The 10,285-nt window shown below is 38.7% G+C and overlaps 1 non-coding gene across 1 annotated transcript; it reads left to right on the top strand.

Annotated features, from left to right (window-relative positions):
* The first annotated feature begins 844 nt into the window (after positions 1 to 844).
* On the top strand, positions 845 to 952 carry LOC130964224 (small nucleolar RNA R71). Its single transcript, XR_009080327.1, has one exon. It is a non-coding gene; the product is annotated as a small nucleolar RNA R71 (small nucleolar RNA).
* The last annotated feature ends 9,333 nt before the right edge of the window (positions 953 to 10,285 follow it).

Here is a 10,285-nt window from a genome sequence, read left to right as displayed (position 1 = left end):
GGAACTCAGAGGAGGTTGGTGTACGCCCATTGAGGTCTTCCTCAGTGGCGTCCACCTCCTTTCTTTCCTCTCCATATTCGGCCATGGTTATGGCTTTGCACTCTCCTTTTGGATTTTCTTCTGTGTTGCTTGGGAGAGTACTAGGAGGGAGTTCAGTAATTTTCTTGCTCAGCTGACCCACTTGTCCTTCCAAATTTCTGATGGAGGACCTTGTTTCATTCATGAAACTTTGAGTGGTTTTGATTAGATCAGAGACCATTGTTGCTAAGTCAGAGGTATTCTGCTTAGAACTCTCTGTCTGTTGCTGAGAAGATGATGGAAAAGGCTTGTTATCACCAATTCTGTTTCTTCCACCATTATTGTTATTGAAACCTTGTTGAGGTCTCTCTTGATTCTTCCATGAGAAATTTGGGTGATTTCTCCATGAAGAATTATAGGTGTTTCCATAGGGTTCTCCTAGGTAATTCACCTCTTCCATTGAAGGGTTCTCAGGATCATAAGCTTCTTCCTCAGATGAAGCTTCCTTAGTACTGCCAAGTGCATTTTGCATTCCAGACAGACTTTGAGAAATCAAATTGACTTGTTGAGTCAATATCTTATTCTGAGCCAGTATGGCATTCAGAGTATCAATCTCAAGAACTCCTTTCTTCTGACTAGTCCCATTGTTCACAGGATTCCTTTCAGAAGTGTACATGAATTGGTTATTTGCAACCATTTCAATTAGCTCTTGAGCTTCTGTAGGCGTCTTCTTCAAATGAAGAGATCCTCCAGCAGAGCTATCCAAAGACATCTTGGATAGTTCAGAGAGACCATCATAGAAAATACCTATGATGCTCCATTCAGAAAGCATGTCTGAGGGACATCTTCTGATTAATTGTTTATATCTTTCCCAAGCTTCATAGAGGGATTCTCCATCCTTCTGTCTAAAGGTTTGGACTTCCACTCTAAGCTTACTCCATTTTTGAGGTGGAAAGAACTTTGCCAAGAAGGCATTGACTAGCTTTTCCCAAGAGTCCAGGCTATCCTTAGGTTGTGAGTCTAACCATATTCTAGCTCTGTCTCTTACTGCAAAAGGGAATAGCATCAGTCTATAGACCTCAGGGTCAACCCCATTAGTCTTGACTGTGTCACAGATTTGCAAGAACTCAGCTAAGAACTGATGAGGATCTTCCATTGGAAGTCCATGGAACTTGCAATTCTGTTGCATTAGAGAAACTAATTGAGGCTTAAGCTCAAAGTTGTTTGCTCCAATGGCAGGGATAGAGATGCTTCTCCCATAGAAGTTGGGAGTGGGTGCAGTAAAGTCACCCAGCACCTTCCTTGCATTGTTGGCATTGTTGTTGTTTTCGGCTGCCATGTGTTCTTCTTCTTTGAAGAATTCGGTCAGGTCCTCTAAAGAGAGTTGTGCTTTGGCTTCTCTTAGCTTTCTCTTCAAGGTCCTTTCAGGTTCAGGATCAGCTTCAACAAGAATGCCTTTGTCTCTGCTCCTGCTCATATGAAAGAGAAGAGAACAAGAAAATATGGAATCCTCTATGTCACAGTATAGAGATTCCTTGAAGTGTCAGAGGAAAAGAAAAATAGAAGAAGAGAAGGTAGAAGAATTCGAACTTGATTAGATAGAGTTCGAATTGTGCATTCGGAAGGAGTAGTACTCCATAAATAGAAGGATGTGGAAAGGAGGGAAGAGGATTTTCGAAAATTCAATGAAAAAGATTTTGAAAACATTTTGAAAAACACTTAATTGATTTTCGAAAATAAAAGTGAGAAAGAAATCAAGTGATTTTTGAAAAAGACTTTGAAATTAGAAATTAAAAAGATTTGATTGAAAACTATTTTGAAAAAGATGAGGTTAAGAAGATATGATTAGTTTTAAAGAGATGTAATTGAGAAGATATGATTTGAAAACAATTTTAAAATATATGTTTTGAAATCAATTTTAAAAGATTTGATTTTGAAAATTAGTGACTTGCCTAACAAGAAAAGATATGATTCAAACATAAAACCTTCCTCAACAGAAAAGGCAAAAAATGTTCAATCAAATCGTTAATTGTTAGTAAGTATCTTTGAAAAAGGAAAGAAATTGATTTTGAAAACATTTGATTGAAAAGATATGATTTGAAAAAGATTTGATTTTGAAAAACTTTGAAAACTTGAAAAAAAATTGATTTGAAAACAAAATTCTTCCCCCTAGCACCATCCTGGCGTTAAATGCCCAGAATGGTATACATTCTGGCGTTTAACGCCCAAAATGCTACCTCTTTGGGCGTTAAACGCCCAACCAGGCACCTTGGCTGGCGTTTAAACGCCAGTCTGTCTTCTTCACTGGGCATTTTTGAATGCTCAGCTTTTTCTGTATAATTCCTCTGCAGCATGTTCTGAATCTTCAATTCTTTGTATTATTGACTTGAAAAGACACAGATTAAAAATATTTTTGGATTTTTAATAATCAAAAATGCAACAAGAATCAAATAACAATGCATGCAAGACACCAAACTTAGCAGTTTGTATATTACTGACACTATGTGAGACACATAAACACTCAAGCCAAAAGAATTCAAAGATCAGAGTAAGAAATCATCAAGAATTACTTGAAGATCCTTAAGACACATGAATGAATGCATGCAATTGACACCAAACTTAAGATGAGACACTAGACTTAAGCAAGAAACATCAAATATTTTTGGTTTTTATGATTTTGTGATTTTTTTTTGTGTTTTTTCGAAAATTAAGTGGAAAAAGATATCAAAATTCTTAATGAGAATTCCAGGAATCAGTGCAATGCTAGTCTAAGACTCCGGTCCAGGAATTAGACATGGCTTCACAGCCAGCCAAGCTTTCAAAGAAAGCTTCGGTCCAAAACACTAGACATGGCCAAAGGCCAGCCAAGCCTTAGCAGATCACTGCTCCAAAAGCAAGATTGATAAAAATCATCAAGCTCTTGTGATGATGAGTTGAAACCTCGGTCCAATGAAATTAGACATGGCTTCTCAGCCAGCCAGATTTCAACAAATCATCATGAAACTCTAGGATTCACCTTCAAGAATTTCGAAAAAAAATAAATGCCTAATCTAAGCAACAAGATGAACCGTCAGTTGTCCATACACAAGAACAATCCCCGGCAACGGCGCCAAAAACTTGGTGCACGAAATTGTGATCAATACTTTTCAAAACATAAACAATCCCTAGTAATGGCTCCAAAGACTTGGTGCTCAATACCATGGCATAAACACAACTTCGCACAACTAACCAGCAAGTGCACTGGGTCGTCCAAGTAATAAACCTTACGCGAGTAAGGGTCGATCCCACGGAGATTGGTGGTATGAAGCAAGCTATGGTCATCTTGTAAATCTCAGTCAGGCAGACTCAAATGGGTATGGTGATAAACGAATAAAGCATAAAGATAAAGATAGAGATACTTATGTATATCATTGGTGTAAGAGCTTCAGACAAGCGTATGAATATGCCTTCCCTTCCGTCTCTCTGCTTTCCTACTGCCTTCATCCAATCCTTCTTACTCCTTTCCATGGCAAGCTCGTGTAGGGTTTCACCATTGTCAGTGGCTACCTCCCATCCTCTCAGTGAAAGCGATTGGCATATGCCCTGTCACGGCATAGCGGAATTCAGCTGTCGGTTCTCGGTCAGGCCGGAATAATATCCATTGATACTTTTGCGTCTGTCACTAACGCCCTAGCCTGCTAGGAGTTTGAAGCACGTCACAGTCATTCAATCATTGAATCCTACTCAGAATACCACAGACAAGGTTAGACCTTCCGGATTCTCTTGAATGCCGCCATCAGGTCCTGCCTATACCACGAAGACTCTGATCTCACGGAATGGCTGGCTCGTTTGTCAGGCGAGCACTCGGTTGTCAGGCGATCAACCATGCATCGTGCAATCAGAAATCCAAGAGATATTCACTAAGCCTCGAATGCTTGTAGAACAAGAATGGTTGTCAGTCACCTTGTTCATAAGTGAGAATGATGATGAGTGTCACAGATCATCACATTCATCAAGTTGAAGAACAAGTGATATCTTGGATAAAGAACAAGCGGAATTGAATGGAAGAACAATAGTAATTGCATTAATACTCGAGGTATAGCAGAGCTCCACACCTTAATCTATGGTGTGTAGAAACTCCACCGTTGAAAATACATAAGAATAAGGTCTAGGCATGGCCGAATGGCCAGCCTCCCAATGATCTAAGATAGCATAAAACGAAGATAGCTACCAAAGTCCTCTAATACAATAGTAAAAGGTCCTACTTATAGATAACTAGTAGCCTAAGGTGTACAAAGATGAGTAAATGACATAAAAATCCACTTCCGGGCCCACTTGGTGTGTGCTTGGGCTGAGCAATGAAGCATTTTCGTGTAGAGACTCTCCTTGGAGTTAAACGCCAGCTTTTATGCCAGTTTGGGCGTTTAACTCCCAATTAGGTGCCAGTTCCGGCGTTTAACGCTGGAATTTCTTGAGGTGACTTTGAACGCCGGTTTGGGCCTTCAAATCTTGGGCAAAGTATGGACTATAATATATTGCTGGAAAGCCCAGGATGTCTACTTTCCAACGCCGTTGCGATCGCGCCAATTGGGCTTCTGTAGCTCCAGAAAATCTACTTCGAGTGCAGGGAGGTCAGAATCCAACAGCATCTGCAGTCCTTTTGAGTCTCTGGATCAGATTTTTGCTCAGATCCCTCAATTTCAGCCAGAAAATACCTGAAATCACAGAAAAACACACAAACTCATAGTAAAGTCCAGAAAAGTGAATTTTAACTAAAAACTAATAAAAATATACTAAAAACTAACTAAAAGATATCAAAAACATACTAAAAACAATGCCAAAAAGCGTACAAATTATCCGCTCATCACTGGGCAACACCAAACTTAGAATGTGATCATATGCCAGTTTATTGAAATTTAAACAAGACAAGGAGAAGAAATGTTACCTACTGTTTACCTATTCTTCACTTTCTTCCTCTTCTTCCAGTTTGTTAAGAGGAATGACTCCAAGAGGGGAGAAGTTTCAGCTAGTGTCCCTTGCCTTGGCTTTTCCTCAGCAAGCTTCCTTTTGCAAATGGCTTGATTGATCTTGCTTACTGGATTAGGGACAGGATTGGTGCTTTTGTTAGTTGCCTTCACTTCTTTGAATTCAAGTCTTGGTTGCTGTGTGATTATTGGAGTTTTGTATTCATCCAGAGTCTTTTGTATTGGTGGTTCCATGAACTCCTCCTTTATGTACTTCTCTGCCTCACTTGAGTTTGGAATGACTTCTTCACTTTCTTGCTCCTCCACTTCCTCTTTTGCACCCAACATTTGTTTTAATTGCTCTATCATGGGGGAGGTTTGTTTATCTTCCCAACATTTCTTCATCTCCTCTTCAAACCTTTCAATCATGGAGTCAAGTGTTGAGGCATTTTGGTCCAGGGGAGTTTGTGAGAGCTGTGAGTCTTCATGTTCTCTTGTTATCTCAAGTGCAGTTTCAGGTTCAACCACCTCTACCTCATTTTTTATTGAAATTTCTCTTGACACAGAGGCTTCCTCATCTTGCTTTTCCACTTCCTCACCCACCAATTTGTCTTCATCCGTACTGTTTGATGGTTCTAAGTTCCTCTTTGTTTGCTCTAAGGACCTATTTATCTGCTCGAGGATGGTTTCTTCCCAAGATGGGGATTTTGTGTAAAATTCCACTAGTCTTTTCTATATTTCAATGCCTTCAAGGTATTCCTCATCTGTTAATTCAATGCCTTCAAGGTATTCCTCATCTGTTAATTCAAGAGATGAAGGTTGAGAGTAGTTTTGGTGACGTGAATGTGTTGTGGTGAAGTTGTGTTGAGGGGCGTGGAATGAGTTGTGTGATTGATGGGATGACTGGTATGGATTTTGGAGGAAACTTTGTGTTGAGGCATAATCAAGTGATGAAGAACTTTTAGATGAGAAACTGGGACGTGAGGGTGGATGCTCTTTCATTCTGTGGCGACACCCCCATCTACCATGAGGATAATGACTTGAATCATTTTGTGGTGGTGGTTGGTATCCCATATGATTTTCTTGCTCATCTTGTGTTTCTGAAGCATAGCTCCATGAATTGGAGTGCCCAGAATTTGAAGTTTCTTGGTGATATTCCCAACCACCATTAGAGATTGGTGATGTTGGGTAATATCCCATAAAATTTGTTTGATCATAAGATGAGTTGAACTCCATTTGAATTTTGTAAAACACAACACCAAGGAAAATTGAAATTCATATCTCAGAGATGAATTTCTTAGTGAGGCAATAACTCAAACACCTTGGTTTCAACTTAGAACAGAGAACAAAAATAAAGAAAATGCTTAATCTAGACTTCTCACCCACTTAATCATTGTTGATCTAATCAATCCCCGGCAACGGCGCCAAAAACTTGATGAGATATTATTTTGGTGGAGACAAGAATCTCTCCCAAAACAACACCAATCTAACCGGCAAGTGCACCGGGTCGCATCAAGTAATAAAAACTCACGGGAGTGAGGTCGATCCCACAGGGATTGAAGGATTGAGCAATTTTAGTTTAGTGGTTGACTTAATCAAGCGAATCAGGAATTGGTTGATTGATTGGTGAATTGCAGAATTTAAATTGCATTTAAAGTAAAGAGAGCAAGAAATAAATTGCTGAATCTTAAAGAACAAGAAATTAAACGGCAGAAACTTAAAGAGCAAGAAATGTAAATTGCAAGAATCTTAAATGACAAGAAATGTAATTGGATTGAAATGTAAAGGGGATTGAGACTTGGATTTGCAGGAATTAAACAAAGAAAAAGTAAATTGCATAAAACAGAAGAGTAAATGGGAATTGGGATTGAATTAGATTCAAACAGACAAGTAAAATGAACAATTAGCGCAAGAAACAGAAAATTGAAATGGTAAATTTAGATCTCAGGTCCCAGAGACTAGAAAACCGAGTCTAGATCTCAATGCCTTCCTAGATCCAACAAGAACAATAGCAAAGGAATTTTAAATTTCAAAGAGAATAGATGAGAATGCAATTAACTGAACTGGAAATTAAATTGCAGTAAAAATCAACAGAGAGATCTAAGGTGAGATTGAAACAGAATTCCTTCAATTCTCCAACCCAAGATCCAAGACAAGTGTAATTCAAATTGAAAACAATTAAACTAAGAAAATAAAGATCACTCAAGCTCCCGAAACCAAGAAGAAAACTCTTTAAAAAACTAAAAAGGGAAGCTCCTCCCTTTTTTAACTTGAATTCTAGCCTATTTATACACTTTCTTCAATTGATCTTCAAGCTTTGAGTTGGGCCCTTGCTCTTGGTGGAATTGGGTTGAAAGAGGCCTTGGTTGATTGCTCTTGAAGTTTGGAGAGAAACCCAAGTGAATCAATTGAACCGGATTTGGGTTTTGCAAAGTTGGATTCAAAGTTAGCCTCAAAGTTAGGGGTCTAACTTTGAGGCCAACTTTTCATATCAGCAAGCATCACTTTCTGCCACTCACGTTGGTGCCAACGTTAGGGGGCTAACTTTGACCCTAACGTTGGACTTGCCTTGAATGCTTGTGGCGCCAACGTTAGCCTCCAAGTTAGGGGGCTAACGTTGGCGCAAACATTGGCAGCCCCTGGGAGTAAATTTCCATGCCAACGTTAGCCTCCAAGTTAGGGGGCTAACGTTGGCGCAAACGTGGAACACCCTGGGAAGCATTTTCAATTTCCAACGTTAGCCTCCAAGTTAGGGGGCTAACGTTGAGGCTAACTTTTCATCCAAAAGTTTGTGCCAACGTTTGAGGGCTAACTTCAAGTCCAACTTTATTCTTCCTGGTTCAATTTCACTTGTTTCATTATCTTCTCTTAGCTTCTAGCCATTCCTTCTTACTTCAACCTTTTCCCAAGCTTTCTTCACCTATCATAAATCAATCAAACACATCAAAGCTATGCTCAAAATCATGAGATGATCATTCTATCCTAATGTGCATCAATTATGGCATCAAACCTCATGAAATTGCATTAATTTATCTATGGTTGATTCAATCAAAGGAAGCATGAAAATCTACCTCAATTAGCTTGCTTAAGCCTCAAGAAAGTGCATAATTTAATCAAAAACAAAAGAAAGAGACTAGTGAAACTAGGCTAAGATGACTTGTCATCACAACACCAAACTTAAAGCTTGCTTGTCCCCAAGCAAGAAATGAATTATGCTCAGAGGTTCTTTCAATTAAGATGGATTGAGGAACACTTGTAAAGTGCAGTGAGAGAAGTGATTAAGTAACAGTGGGGTGAACTCTAAATTGTATGCTCAAGCAAGGGTTTCAGTGCTCACTAGTCCTTACATATTGGGAGTCGTAGGTCTTAGGATTTTCATCCGAATGGTATGGTAGAGGTCTCTTTATATGTAATCACCTTGAAGCAGCTTATAGTTTCTGTGCTTTGACCTCGACTCTAAGTGTCATGTCTCAAGGCGGCTCTTTAGATAAGTTTTCAATCAATACTCCTAAACCAGTTGGTTTTAAGGTATTAGGTGTTAAAGCACCCCTAAGGATTTACTTGCTCAAGCCTCTTTCCTTGACACACTTCAACCACAAGCATTTACTAGGATAGCAACTCTTTGAGTTTTTGTTTCTTTCTTTCTTTTTCTGCCTAGTAATTGATGCTCAGAGCCTTGGGCCATGTTCTTTTTGTTTTTGTATTTTCTTTTCTTTTCTTTTGTTTTGGTTGCTGCTTCTTGGATCAATTGATTTTTGAGAAACTCCACAATACTTCTTTAAACTTCATATCCTGCCTATGAGCTCCCATGCAAGTTTTCACAAGCATGCAACCTCAATACATAATCATACAACTCGAACCGCCACTTCTCCTAATCTTTTGCTTACCTCAGAATTGTTAAATTCCTCAATCCTTCTTTTCAAAGAACTTTCATGTGACGCATTCTTGAAAATTGAGTGCAAACAAGTTTTGAAGATAAGAATGTTGTGAATAATCAGCCATCTTGCTTATTGAATTATAAAGGAAGATTATGCTATGTAGGCAGGCAGGAATATAAAAAGAAAACTATATGATGCAGACAAACAGGGCAATTAAGGATACAATCCAACTTTCAATCACAGCAACATTTGATATAAAACAATCACTTAACAATACAACCTGTTGGAGTTCACTTGCTTTCCCTCTCATCATCATCATTGCTGGCCTTTATGTTCATCTTTTGCTTCTTTGATTGATGATGCTTAATCCCTCCAAAGGCTTGTATGACATTCTGCAATGATATTAAAAGTTGCTTGTTCCCCAAGCACTTAGAAACAGTGGTTAGTCTGCATGATTTATTTGTGGGCTTTTTGAACTTACTTTGGTGGGGGAACACCAAACTTAGTACCTTGCCAATGCATCAAATTAACCATGTGTGAAATTCTTTTTCTCAAAACTAATAAGGCTGAATACTAGAAAACAGCAAAAATAGTTAACTAATTCATCCATTATGCTTGAAGCCCATATTATGCATGAGGTGAGAATGTGTGTTATAATGGGATTTCGGTGGAACACCAAACTTAGAATTCTACATTCTCCCTTAGATTGTTTTGGTGTGCAACACCAAACTTAGCTTCTTGCAATATAGATAAAACTAATTAACCTTTTTATTGAAACAGATATAAAAAGAAAGTTACCTCCGGTTAGGTTGCCTCCCAACAAGCGCTCTTTTATTGTCACTAGCTTGACATCTTGCTCTTTGATTATGGAGGTTGAAAATCATAATGCCTCAGTTTTTCTCCTCTTGCTGTAGGATTCCTTTCCCCCATGATCTGCACAATCACAAACAATCCAAATGAAAATTGGATATTCTCATGCCAGAATGTAGTCAGAGGATTAGTTGATACAATATGTCAAACAGTTAATAGGCTTTGAGAGAAAATCAGAAGAAAATTGCTCTTGTTGTACAGAACAACAAGAAACGGACACAGAACCAGAAAAGCACTGTACTCTACTGAGAGAGCAAAGTTAGTGTTAGTTTAGGCAAAAATTCAAACAGTTAGTGGGTTAGTCAAAAATAAAGAAAAAGTGCTTGATCTAAATTACCACCTCACTTAATCATTGTCAATCTAATAAATCCCCGGCAACGGTGCCAAAAACTTGATGTGATTATTTTGGTGGAGACAAGAATCTCTCCCAAAACAACACCAATCTAACCGGCAAGTGCACCGGGTCGCATCAAGTAATAAAAACTCACGGGAGTGAGGTCGATCCCACAGGGATTGATGGATCAAGAAACTTTAGTGGGTGATTAGTTTAGTCAAGCTAACATTGAGTGAATTGTG

Source organism: Arachis stenosperma, chromosome 2, assembly GCF_014773155.1.
Source record: "Arachis stenosperma cultivar V10309 chromosome 2, arast.V10309.gnm1.PFL2, whole genome shotgun sequence".
Taxonomy (NCBI): domain Eukaryota; kingdom Viridiplantae; phylum Streptophyta; class Magnoliopsida; order Fabales; family Fabaceae; genus Arachis; species Arachis stenosperma.
The sequence above is the reverse complement of the archived record's forward strand: the minus strand, read 5'-3'. Positions and strand labels throughout refer to the sequence as shown.